We start from the raw sequence: 15,098 nt of genomic DNA on the forward strand, positions 1-15,098 counted from the left end.
TATAGGATTCTAAGTCATTTCAGAAAGGTATCTTATAAGCTTGAGTTACCTGTAGACTTAGCATCACTGAACCCAATGTTTCATGTCTCCTTGCTAAAGAAGTGCATAGGTGACTCAACAGTTGTAGTCCCCATAGAGAGTGTATATATTTAGAACAATCTCTCTTATGAGGAAGTCCTCATCGAAATCCTTGATCGTTAGATTCATAGACTAAGGAACAAAGAAATTCCTTTGGTTAAAGTTCTTTGATGAAATTAGTCCGTTGAGGGAGCTACTTGGGAAGCAGAAGTAGAGATATGAACCAAGGACCCTCACCTCTTCACCAAAAACTCAGATTCTGCCTAAGGTAACAACCTTTCTTAGATTTACTCTATTCCATGATCTGTTATAGCTGCATAGCATTCTCATATCATTTATGTATTCATGAAATAGTTCAGTCATGTGTCATGTCTCCTGAATTCAGTCATGCATGTCAATATGAGTACAGTTCCTCAGTTCCTCTCAGTTCAATCAGTCTCATTCAAGGACGAATGTTCCCAAGGGGGAAATATTGTAAAACCCTGAAAATCCTAGTCATTTCAGTCCTATATAGCATGCCAAAAGAGGTCCTAGACTTAGAAAAAAATTCAGCTAAGTGTTTACAATTAGAAGCATTTTTAGCCTTCATAATTGGATTATCTTATTTTCGATCCTTATAACCTAAGAATGTCTATTCTTAAGTTGATTCATGACCAGGGATGTCAATTGGTCATATTGGGTGAGTTTCAAAATTTTTGGACATTGATTGAGTCATGTTTGGGTGTCCAAAATAGCAAGCCAACGCAGTCTTAATGCATCACATTGGCTATCGCATCGACACCATCTATGCAGTGCGTTAGCAATCGTGTCGACACCATAAACGCGGTGCATCGCCTTCCATACTGCTAGTCATAGTTTGCTCACTTAATTACGACTATTCAAGGACAATTAGATCCTTTTCTCCTCTTCCATTTTAGGAGAAACATGAAATTAAGCTCCCAAAAGGGCAAATTACATTCATTGTTCACAAAATCCTCAGTAGAACAAAGCCCTAGTTTCTTCAATTTCAAGTCCAAGTTCTAAGAAATCCATAGTAATCTTCATGAAATCAACAATCAAGTTATGTTAGGTGTTCATCCTTTGGTCTCCTTCCACCCTTCGAGTTCAAGAAACCTTTTCAAAATTTTGAATTATGATTCCCATGTTATGAATTGAATTATGCTCCTGTTTGTGTTGTTGTATAGATTTCAAGTTAAGATCTTTTATGATTTATATGAAATTATGTAATCATGTGTGTTGAATTATGAATCTCTCATGTCAAAACCCTTAAATTTGTAAGTTACATGTTGAAGTTATGATGCCCTATATGTTGATTCTTCATGTATCACAATCATGCTCCCTAAGTGTTTGATTGAATGTCAATATGGATTGAATAGTGTAATCATGACATGTTAGCATATGTTTTCATTCATGTACAAGTTCATTGCCTCCAAATGTTTGATAAAATGTCTTAGTGAATGAATTATGAACAATTGACTATTGTTATGCTTTTAAGATTTGCTATGTTTTCAATTATGATATCGAGTCCTGAGGGTATTTATTACATGAAATCTAGTTGTTTACTTAGTTGCAGTAGTTATAGAATCATCCCAGTAAAGGTCATAAACAGTAGTACTTAGTCAGTCAATAGAACTTAGTTAACTCAGTCCAGTTCAGTCAATCACCGCGATCAATGTCAGTTCAGTCAAGCCTAGTACAGTCTAGAAATCAGTTTAGTGTCGATTCAGTTAGGAGTAAGATTTAACACCGAGGTAACCCAGGGATGGGTGCATTCCTTCCAGTAGAGAGTTTGACCCTTAGTAGTAGTCCCTGCATTACAGAACTACGTAGCCAGCGTAGGGTAAGTCATCCTCTTTCCAAACTAGGGTTGACGCCATCATATATAAATTTTATGAGTATTTCTACCAGATTAGGGTTGACCCAACATTGTTAGTATCCTATGGAAAGGTGCTAACAACCTTCCAAATGGGTTCATAGGTTGACACCAAATCAGTCTATATCGGGGTATGTTGGTTAGTTGAACACTCCCACAGTTATAGTTTTAGTCTCAGTATTCAGTAAAGAACTCTATCAGTTCTATAGAATCATCGCTACCAGTCATCAGTTACTCAGCCATTAGAATTTAGTTCTCAGTTTCAGCTTAATCTCAGATACATGATGTATTGCTACATGCGCAATAATACATGTTAAGTATATTCAGAAGTTATAGTTTTTCATGTACACTCATTCAATTACGTCATGATGTTCATTCAGTCAGTTATAATCTGATGAATATGAACCCATGTATATAAGCCTTACCTCACTTAGCATACCAGTACATTTCACGTATTAACACATACACTCTTTTGTGCTATGATGTCTCATATCATAGGTTCAGACGCACGGGTTCCTAATCAAACTATGCAGCTCAGGATATCAGCAACAGATTTAATAGTGAGTCCTAATCCATCAAGGATATTATTTTACTTCAGCATTTCAAAAAATTTAGTATGTTCAGTAGTTGGAGTTAGTTGGGACTTATCCCATCAACTCTACTTCTAGATAGTTAGAGGCTTTCAAAGTAGATTACATCAAACATATGTTCAGTACTTTCAGTATATTATAAGTATTCAGTATTTATTTTTAGTTTATGAACCTTATGGCATTTTCAGCCTAACTTTCGCACATATTTTCAGTATTATTATACAGTGTTCGCAGCAAATACCAGTCATGGGTTAGCTTGTGATCCTTCATCGTCGTAAGCACTTTATGACGTCCAGTGCATAAACTCAAGGCATTACACAGGTGTGTTGGCACAAGTGGTGACCATAAGTGCTAGGGCAAATAAGTCCTAGTGGTTAGCTCTTGGGATTTTGGACTTCTTACCCTTACTTTGCCTACATGTAGACTTAGCGAGTGTTGGGATTCATCTTTTCAGTACTTCTTCAATTCCCATACATGGTTTGATCAAGAACAAACCAGAAAGTGTCCCAAACATCCATAATTGCTCCAATAAGTAGCCAAAACACCTTTTTTCATCCTTTTCACGAACTTAGCATCCAAAAGATGATTTCCTGAAAAGCATACCCAAAATGCATCATATCTAACAAAACAACCTCAGAAACTTACATATTTTCATAGTTTTAAGTGTCGAAAGTATTATATTTCTATTGCATATCAACAAACTCAACTTAGAACGTTTGCATGTACCCAAAAAAAATACACATCAAAACAAAGACAATGCTTAACTAGGAGAATCTAAGCTATTCAAGGCAGTCAATCAACACTTTAAGATCAAAACACAACACCTCCTCTAATCTCACTTTTCAAAACCAACTATGTATGAACATGAGGAAAAACAATATGACACTATTGGATCAAGGTATGGCATTACATTAGCAACAGACAACCACTCATATATACAAGTTACACTACCCAAAATAAGCAATTAGCTAGCAATATGAATCAAGTTCCCTCACAACATAGAAATCCCACTCACTCATATGAAATCATGCATGTCAATGTAGGGATGGTCAAGAGACACTCACACTTAGAGGAGAAGTTCCAAGCAATGTTCATCAAATACCATAGGCTTGACCTTAGTTTTCAGACAGTCAAGTTAGGATCACTATATGACTTTTCTCAACTAGTAATGTAGGCTTGGGGGCTAGTATAGTACCTATGGACATATCAAGTGACTAAGCCTCCTTTGAACTACACTATCCTCGGGGTCTCACTTAGTAGCCAATTTCCTTTTATTCCACCCTTATTTCTCTCTTTTTATTCTTTAATGCACATTCGGGTTGGATGGGGTTCTTTATTCTTTCTTTTTAAGTTTTTTCACAATATTTCTTTTTCTATATTTTTTCTTTTCCTAACACACCCAACCCTACTAACCTTTTATCTTATTTTACCCTTCTACATACCGACTTTACACTACACACCCTATGATAGTCACCCTTAAGTTAGGTATTTTTCCTCAGTTAAGGTGCATAATGTCCAAGAAAGACCAAGGCCAAAACAAGTTCATTATAATATAAATGGGAAGGTGAATAGGTGAAAACAAATAAAAATAGGCTATAAGCTCAAAACATAGATCCAGGGATACTATTTCACATAGGGAAGGTCATTTCGGCTAAAAGTGGACTAAAATAAAAAATAACCTACGATCCTTTCCTAACTGACTATACTACAATCTAGGAAAGACTAACCGCGCAAGTTCTGGATATAACACACAAAGTGAACTAAGTAGAATATCACACACATATTGCACAGAGTTAATATTACCAACTACTACCTATCCAATTCATGAAATATTTAGCAAGTGATTCTCATGTACCTAATCCTAATGCCATAACAAGATCATCAATGTTCACATATATAAATATTCACGTAGTTCTAAAACACATTTTTTAGGGGTATCATTTTTATTAAATCTATAAAAACATGATAACTTTCTTAAATAATTAAAAATCTCCTGTTTACACAAAAACAAAATATGACACAAATTATCCTAGGCATGCCGATTCTACAATTATACCATAACCGATAGGAAAAGAAGGATGACAATAAAAACTTGCGGCAGCTATGGTATATCTCACCCCAAACTAAAAAATTATGAACTATCCTCAATCTGCAAAAATAGTACAAAACAAAATGAAGTAAGAACATATCTGGGACATGCTAACCATCCGTGTCATGAAAATCCCAATGGGGGCATATGAGCTGGCATTACTATATGATCCACCTATGGCTATCTCTATATGCCTCTACCTATCAATGACTACAGTCTCAATCAAATCATGTTTGGACCTTCTAACGAATTGGTCATATGGCACATCAAGATCCTGGAAGTCTCCTATGTGAACTTTCTTGGCCAAAACTAATAGGACGTCATCATCATCCTCCATGAAGAAATCAAATTATCTCAATGCCTGTGAAGGTGATATCTAAACCACTGGGGTTATAATTGAGGGAGAGGTTTCTACATGGCTCTTTCTGATAGAGCATACCTCTGCTCATCGAAAATATCAATATCCTCCCTCATCTGGGCTAGATTCGATGCATCTTTCTTTGTAAATTGGGTTGTAGCCCATCCCTCAAACTCATCAAGATATGCTTGGAATTCAACACATAGATCAGACAGTTCAGATCTCTATGCGGCCTGCCATTTAGCCTCTACCTGCTCAGATCTAGTCTGAACCCAAACCTTATCTGCCCATATAGGGTAGTCATCTTGGTCTAGACAATCCTCAACCGAGCATCAGTGGCCCTATAAATATCCACTAAGCTCTACAAGAAATCTCAATATATAGTGATCATACTTATATTAGGATCTATAGTGGATGGTCAAGTAGCCTTTAAAGATACGCCAATCGGGGATGATAAAGAGGTGGCAGATTTACCCTCACCCAGTGTAATTAAATTTGGAGCCTCTCTTTGCTCCTCTTTTATCATATCAATAATAATGTCCACATCACCTACATGTGCATCACCAGGCTCTGTGGAAACTGATAGGCCCTCAGTATAGACCCGAGGTATTGCAGTAGGCTCTCTAGATCTCCTGTAAGGTCTAGGCATGCAAGATACTTCATTTTTTTGTATATGCAGTATCTATCACACGTACCCTCTTATATACTCCTAATATCATAGGTACACTGGCCTCATTATAAAGTTTCTAAATTATGAAAGGGAATGACAGATTAGTTATCTCCCTAAATTCTTCGTCATAGATCTTATGCTAAAGAGTGGCTATAAAATCAATAGCATATCTAGCCATCATACTAGCAACCAGGACTTCTCCCTCGTATGTCAACAAATTATCTGAAGCTATAGGGAATAGTCAGTATCTAATCAGTAACCACAAAAACCTTTCCTTAAAGGTCAACGTACCTTTCTAGATCACACCATGACTATCAATCCATGGGGTAGCATCATCCAAAGGTGAAATATATCTAGTTATCTACCTAGCCATGTCAACCCTCTCTTATCTATGCTCAATCGTTCACATAATGTGTCCATCATAAGCGACTCTCAACTTGTAGTCACACACAACTATAGATGAGGGAGTGATAAAATTTGGACCAAAAATAACTTGGTGGATAGTCTCTACTGAGAGATCAACTCAGACCCCCTTACAAGTGTATGATCATATAGTGGCTACTCCATGTGCCTTATCGGTCCTAGTAATCTATGCATGGAAAGATTTACTGTAGCTCGGTATGATGCACAAAACTCTCATACCATAGGTGAGCTATGAGAACCAAGTTGTCTAGTCATCCACTCTAATTGATATGGATTAAATAAAGTTCGCAAATGTGATACTCTACTAATCCTTGATAAAAAAATCCAGCGCTTTTCATAAATAAGCCTATTAGGCCTATCAATATCAGAGATATGACTATCATATTATAAACAACCAACATATCATTTACACATTACCTCGGAGGTGCTTCCATGACATGTGTAGGTGTAGGTCTCTACCCCTACTGTACTGGTGTATCATGGTTAGCCAGCCCTATAACCTTCTCATACTGGGCACATCTAACTACTGCTCATGAAAGGCAGTACCCTCTTCAAATTAGGGTACTGCTGATGACTCCTCTTGCTCAATATCCTTAAATGAATCCTTGGACCCCTCCTCAGACTGGGGAACCTGAGCTTCAACTTATAGAGTAAACTCAGAATCTATCTCTCCCTCATTATCATTGTCATCTATAGTGGAATATATGGGGGTGTTATCCATGATGACTTCTTCCATGGCCAGGCTGCAAATGACTGAGCAGCCTGACGCATCTGCCCTCTAGTAAATCTATGTGTCACCCTAATTGTAGTGTCTCTATGTTGTTAAATATTTCTTCTTTGCTAAACCACTAGGCTTAGGAGACTCTACCCTTCTCCCCTATGTATCGACCTTCTTCTTCGCGGCAACTTTTGGTGACTTGTGTACCTGAAAGATTAGTCGTTAGTTTCCAACAAAAGTGAGGGATTGCAAAAGTTGAAGATAAACTCAAAATTTAAAAAGTTTGAATTTTTCCTCAATTTTCTCATCCCTTTAACTTATTTAAAATCCCAATAAGTCCAATGTGAACATCTCTATCAAAAATCATGATTTTCAATGCAAACTAAACATGCTCAACTTGTGGTACTACTCTACTCCTTCAATTTCAACTTTTGAGTATTGGCTAACCTTATAATTTAATTCAAAAAAAGACCCTTCATTATGATTTCAGGCTACTTCAAGGCTCTTACATACATGCATGATAGAATATATATATATATATATATATTTATTAGGAATTCTCATATGGACTTTTTTATACGATAAATAAATCAATACATAACCACTAGGAGCCGAGAAAGTTACATTTTTATTGAAATCCATAAGTGAACAAAGAAGAAATTAAGCAAAACCAAAGTTGGAACTTTTTTTAGTGTGTTGGGACATATCTCAAACAAGTGTCAATTTTGCCTTAACTTAAGTGTGGTGTTAGTTTATGTTATAAGAGGAAAGTTTGAATTCAAAGAGAAAAGTGAAATTTTAAGGACGTAAATGAGTTGTAATGAGGCTAAGGATTTTTAAATAGAGATGGGGGGCTATTTTAGGTCTTATATAAGTGGTTGTGGGCTTAAAATTTTAATATAAATTTGGGCCCACTCATGACCTAGCAGCGACAGCTACTTGTGCCTGCCACATGTGGCCAAGCATGGGCCATAAGTGCCACATACGGCCAACATTTGTAGGGCGCAAGCGTGGAGTTAAAAAAAATTTCTTGCTTTTCTACAATTCCAACTAGGAATTTTGATATTTTTCCAACTACTTATGGTTCTGTAACCTATATTTTTGGTCCTATAAGTATGATGAGGTGCCAAAGTTGATAACTTTCTATTTTTTATTCTAAAAATTTTAGATTTTCAATTTATTTCTCAACTTACCTGGCTCGTGTGGGATTTTTTAACCATGGTAGGTTGATTACACGATTCCCTTACCTGTAACTTGATGAATGTAGGAGTTTTACCATATTTTGGGAAAGTTCATAAGCTAAAAACCAACAAAATTAAAATAACAAAAATGTGAAAACTAAAATAATGAGTTGCCTTCCACTCAGAACTTGATTTGATGTTGTGGCACGATGTGGCTACGTTGGTTTCTTAGACTTCACCAACAAGACCATGGGTTGCCTCCCATGTAGCGCTTGATTTAATGTCACAGTATGATGGGGTATCTTGATTACTTAGAATTCATCAAGTTACCCAAAGGAGTATACTCCAGGGTCATCAATATAATCAATCACCGATACCACGTTCATATCGGTTGGACTTATCTATTCTCACAGTTACATCAAACAAAATGCCAACAGGCTTCTTCACCATGTGGTCATTCATTAATATTGCAGTAAAGTCAGTTTTGGAGGTTTCAAACCTAATTTCTTGAATATTACCAGCGGCATCAAATTTATGCTAGCTCCTAAGTAACCTAAGGCTTTGGAAAATCAAGATGACCCAATAGAACATGGTATAGTGAATGCTTGGGGTCATACTTTTTTTAGCGAAAGACCTTGTAGGGATTGTACTATAGTCGTGCAATCCATTAACATCCTTAATTGTATCTCCTTTCTTCTTTGTGACCAACTGCTTCATAAACCTAGCATATCCAGGCATCTTCTGCAACCCCTCAAGAAGAGAAATATTTAAGCACAACTCTTTTATCATCTCAATAAATTACTTGAATTTTCCTTCCACTTTTTCTACTTTAATCGTTGTGGAAAAAGTGGGGGCAGTCTTAAAATTTTTCTTATTCCTTGCTCAACAACTAGACCCTTACCTCTTTCCATAGCAATTGCATCATCACCACTTATTTACTTTTCTAACTCCTTAACAGGTTTCTCATTATCAACAGCTTTCGCAATAGGTAGTAAAGGATCTATATTAGTAATACTAATCCTCATAGAAATGGAAAGAACATGATTATTATTTTTTGGATTTTGCATAGTGTTGCTTAAAAGGGTACCTGGCTACCTGTAGTTGAGAGTTGCTGATATCTACCCAAACTAGTGCTCTAACTGCTTGATAGCAGTGGCATGAGATTTGACCTTTTGGGTCAACCCTAAAATTTCAGCCTTAATCTCCTAAAGGAGGACCTCATGATTTGCTTGACCCTTCACCAGCTTAGTCAAGATCTCTTCTATTCTTGATTCAAAGTCTATATTTCCTAGAAAAATATACCTATCTCCCTTCTCTCTGTAGTCATCTTTTTTCTTAATTCACTATCTCGCTCTTTACTACTGTCTCTATATCTTTCATAGTAGTTTTGACCTTGGTTCTTTTACCCTTGGGCTCAAAAATGCACCAACTGATGATCCATATAGTCTATTTCCTCCTCTAATTTTGACTCATAAGCTTTGTGAAATATCTCTAATAAGCTCATCCATGGTATTTGATGGTTGGGAACCATACTCAACTTCTTTTTAACCTTCAACCATTCCTCGTATATAGATTTTGACTGCAGCTACCTAAAATTATAAATCTCATCCTTGAGCTACAACAACATAGATGGAGGAATGAACTGGTTCAAGAATTTCCCGTGCAACTTCTTCCATGTAGTGATAAATAGTCTTTGCAATTCCCTAAACCATAAAGATACTTCTCTTGTGAGTGAGAAAGGGAACAACCTCAGTCTAAGTTCTTCCTGATTCACCCATGGAATGGTATATGAACTTTATATCCTAATAAAATTAGCAAGGTGCATATCTGTATTATGTGCATGCTAACCCATAAATACACGATTTAGATTTAAGAGCTAGATCATTGTGCTTGTTATATCAAACTTGATGCTTGGGGTAAAATAGAATAAATAATGGCTCCAGTCTCTACCGGCTTAATGTATCCTAGATCTTCTTGATCATCACTATATGGTTGCACATACCGATATGTTGGGATCACTTGAACACGGGCACCTCTAACTATGTTCTAGTTTCCACCGAATGATGCTTGGTGGTCTGCTTTTTGTCTCTACTCATCTAGATCTACCTCTTGAGCAACTTGATAAGCTTCATCCATTTCCTTCCTCTCATTTTTAGTTTGGTCTAAGAGCTCACCAGTCTGTTGATTAATAATTTCCTTTACTCCTTCGGGAGCAGGGGATGGTACAACATTGCAAACCCCCTCAAGGTTATTATCTCTTTTCTGTTCCACAATCCGACTAGGTGTTTGTAGGATTATCTATGGATTTAGTATCATTGGGAGTAAGGTATTGTCTCTATTCTTTGTGCTAGGCATATAATGGTGTATACCCAAATATAAAAAAACAAAAAGAAATAACTGAAAACTATAACACTTCTATTCCCAAATCAAAACCACATTCCCTAGCAATGACGCTAAAATTTGGTGATGTCCAAGCTACACATCCTCTCAAAAGATGATACAGTCACTATGAAATGTAGTAACCCAACAAATTTTGGGGTCGAATCCTAAAGAAATACATGAAATATTGGCTCTCAGCTATTCCAATTAATAGGCAGAACTACAAAAGTAAATTAGAAGTTTTTAAGTATCAATTTCAAACTAGTAGCGAGTATAAACTTTGGTTGTAATCGGTCATGAGTGAACAAAAGGATTTTGTCTTAGCTTCCCAACTGTATAGGCTTATCATGCTTAGTTGAACCAACCTGATACCTTGATACCTTGCATTTAGAATCAATAAGTTATGTACCACCTATAGTATTTTGGATGAGCAGAATGATTCACTATTTACCTTTCGAGTCTTAGGATATGGCCTTACTAACCCTTATCTTAATCTTAGTTAACTATTACCTTTTGATTCACTAGTTATTATGTTAAATCTAACCATCTTACTAAGATAAAACCTAGATTCATGGATCGATAGTTAAACTCTAAATTACTATTGTTTTTTATCTTTTCCTAGTCACTACTCCTATTTTGGAGTTATTAGCAATAATCTAAGCAGTATCTTAATGAGTGCACCAGTTAAGAAAATTATTATAGTGACTATAAAGCAAAGCATGCATGGGTATCATTTGAGAACAACAATAGCACTTCCCCTACTTCATCAATCTATCAGGATTTCCACAACCTTATCTATGGGTTTTGAGTTGCTCATGCTTGTGAAGTAATCAATAATATTCATAATTGAAAAAATAGATGAAATCACAATAATAAGAAGTAGAAAACCCAAAATCATAACTGAATTATTTTACTGAAGTTAATACAAGAAATTTCCAAGATCAAAATTGAATCTCAGAATCAAAATATGTTTGTGAGTATCAAATGTGTGTCACTTCTACTATAAAACTCATAAGGTTTATTTATAGTACACGTGGAAACCATAAAATCAAAGCCCGGACAAAATAAGAGAAGAAAGAGTTGGTGGCTACTTGTGATTGCTACCTTAGCCTTAACCCTGAGCGCAAGCAGTATTTGCGGCTTGCAGGATGGGTGCAAGTAGTAATTGTAAGTGCCAAGGCCAAAAAATCTTGTGGGTTAGCTCTCGAGATTTTAGACTTCTGACACTTAATTTGCCCATATGCAGTTAATATATACTACTTGTGGTCCACATGTTGACTTAGCAAGTTTCAGGAGTCATCTTTTTAGATCATCAATTCTCAAACATGCTTTGATCACAAATAAGCGAAAAAGTGTCCCAAACATCCATAATTTCTACAATAAGTAGCCAAAAATACCTTTTTCATATTTTTCATAAACTTATCATCCAAAACATAATTTCCTATAGAACATAACTAAAATGCATCACATCTAACAAAACGACCTCTGAAACTTGCATATTTTCATGGTTTTAAGTGTCAAAAGTGCAATATTTCTATAGCACATCAGTAGTTATGCCTTGATCTTCTAAATTTATGTCTCGATTACCACTCTAACAAATTGTAGCATTGGCATACATTGAATTTCTTTATTATCTCTATTTGTGTGCCTAGATAGCACCTTCTAAACCTATTCTCATGTTTGTCCTCTAGACTTTTAGCGAATTAGCTCCAGTTCTTCAAGTTCTCTATAATGAGATTGTGCCAAAAAAACTATGGTGATTTTCCTTCTACTATGGAAAGGATAGAAAATATGTAATAGTAAAGAGAGTTATATATAGATTTGGAGTCGATTGTATGACTTATTCCTTGGTTTGATTTTGTCTTGGATGAGCCTTTGAGATTCATACAGGTATCGAGATGGAATTAGTGTGCTATCATTTAAATTTTCATACATCACCAATTTTTTATTTAGTTGGAGGCCAGTTGGTGATTGACGTTGAGTTTAGACTATTTTTATTTAAAGTGAGAGAGCTGGTTGGAAAAGGAATACTTATGGCAAAATCCCTTGGAAGTGTTCTCTCTTCTGCCAGTTAATCTAGGAAGTCATGCTCAAAGAATATGGTCCCAGTACCTCATCATTTCAAGCTTTTAAGATCATTTTATCCATTGACTTTTGGGGATGAAAGTCCTTTTAGTAGTGGATATTGTAATGACCCTCCTAGTCATTTCCTTAATTTGCATGCACATCTAGCATTTCAAGCATTCCTACGGTGGGTAAAGGTCACTTGTAACTTTTTTGAACTATCATTTTGATGATCTGATAGTTCTTTGAATTTTAGGCTAATTTCTGTATTTTGAAGTTATTGGTTCCAAATGGCCGCCGAACAAAATATTTAGGAAAATAATCTCGTATGTAAATTCTAAATATACCAACAACTCTATAATATTGATTTTATGCTTGGTATACCTTTGGTTTGGGTCTCGAGGCACCTAAGCTCATTTTGACCTCTTGGTCGAAAAGTCAAAAAATTAGAAATTTGGGTTTCTTCGAACTCACATTTGATTAAAACTTCATTGGATGGAAAATCTAACATTGCCATCATGTATGGAACATTAAATATAGTATGGTTAGATAGTTCATTTGCATTTATCAGATTTTGAATGAATCCCAAGGCCTTGGCAGAGACTTGTAAGAATTCCAAGTCTTTAACTGTTATCTTGTGCTTCTGGGATTGCACCTCTTGAGTGGCGATCATAACAGTGTGTGCAGAGAGGCTAGTGCGGTCACACTAAAGGTTGTTGCTATCACAACACATGCTTCGGATGTCAGGTTGTCCGACTGCACACCTTGGTGTGTGATTGTAGCACCTACCTTGAAGGATTATAAATAAACCCCCCTTAGGTCGCGAATTAGCTTATTTTTCACTCTTTTCTTGAGAGAAAAAACCGTAAAAGTTCAGTTATCTTAAAATTGAGACTTGTGGGTGACTTAAGAGTCTGATTAATATTTATTTCTGCAATTTTCTTCTGATTTAATGTAAGAATTCACCCATTTCTTGATTAAATTTTATTGATTTATTTCTCAAAACCCCAATAACTTGAGGGCTTGATTTTATCCCCGATTTAGCTTGATTTTTACCCATTCTTGAGGTTTTTTTCTTGAGCATGTATGAACATTGGATTGATCTTGAAAATACATTTTCCATTGATGGGACATTCTTAGGGATTTGGGTATGATTTTTAGACCTGAAGCACAATGGTATAATATTGGTATCATTATTATCATATTGATAAGTAGAGTATAATTTTGAAAACATGACAGTATTTTGGATCTTGAAGTAAAAATAGACATTTAGTGAATAATTCAAGGATTTATGGTTCGGCTTGAAGGTAGGCTTCTACCTACTCTGCTTCACAAGATAATATATGACAAGATTGATTATGGATAGAATGACTTACTCTTGATTATTAATGTTTGTGGATTAGATGATGGTTTTTTACCCGTAAAGTGAAATGCTTATTTCACTTTGTGAATCTTATTGCCATCTCCCAAGATTGAACTAATTCTTAGAGTGGACATGATATGATGCTAGGTTTGGTATGTCGTTTAGGTATTGGAACCATGGTTAGTATGATAACCTTATTTGGACTATTCTAGTGATCTTGAAACCATAATTTAGGTGGAGTTGACTTAATTGCTCATGTTTCTAGGCGAAATTTCTATCTTAGGATTGACTGTGGCTGGTGTACCATCAAGAAGTGAATTTCAATATCTTAGCCTAGTCTGGGGTATAAATAGCTTAAATATGGAATTTGAGAATTAGTAGTGGGCTCTTTTGGCCTACCTTAGGCCAAGACTTGTGTTATCCCTTGTGGACTTAGTTACAGATGTTTGGTATAGTTGAGCCTATTAACCCTTTTGCATAAGGTGACTCTATGCCTAGGTAAATTATGATGACTTTCCTAAAATTATGACTTATTTATTGTAGCTATGCTATGATATTTTGGAATTAATGTATGATATGGTCCATCGATATGCTTGATGATATGGGCATAAACATATATATAATATATGGCCTATAGATATGGGATGCTTATTGATATCATGCCTCCTAGATGTGAGATTCTTATTGATATTATGCCTCCTTGATGTGATACATTTATTGATATCATGTCTCCTAGATGTGAGATGATTATAGATATACTTTATGGCTTATAGAGATGTTATATCTCATAAATATGCTATCTCTTATAGATATGAGATGGTTTATAGATATAAGTATTGATATGGGTTCCAAATATGTATGTGGGATGAATACCACAATAATGAAGTTGTAATTATTCCGGACACATTATTGGGTCCAAGGTCATGTTACGATATGAGTTGGCCATTCGGGAAGTGTTTATTCTTGTGAAGGATATGAGTGTAGTTTATTGATATGTTAATGCTTATAGTTCTATTGTTTCAATACTATTGATGGCATGCATAGATTTGGTACTTCGATGATCATTACATTGATGATTGATATGATTCCAATTAGATTGAAATGTTATGACTACCTTTCCGAAATAAGGGTTAAAGCCCATTTTGCATCATAAAAATGGATTTTTTCAGAATAATACTTGCCTATCTTAATGAATAACTTATGTGTAAAAGAGATTAATAGTGATATTTAAACATATATACCGATGCAATTTTAGTCTATGATTTAATAATACTAATCACTCTAGTCGTGAGATATTTTGGCCCTTTCTACA

This window comes from Capsicum annuum, chromosome 11 (assembly GCF_002878395.1).
Source record: "Capsicum annuum cultivar UCD-10X-F1 chromosome 11, UCD10Xv1.1, whole genome shotgun sequence".
Classification (NCBI taxonomy): domain Eukaryota; kingdom Viridiplantae; phylum Streptophyta; class Magnoliopsida; order Solanales; family Solanaceae; genus Capsicum; species Capsicum annuum.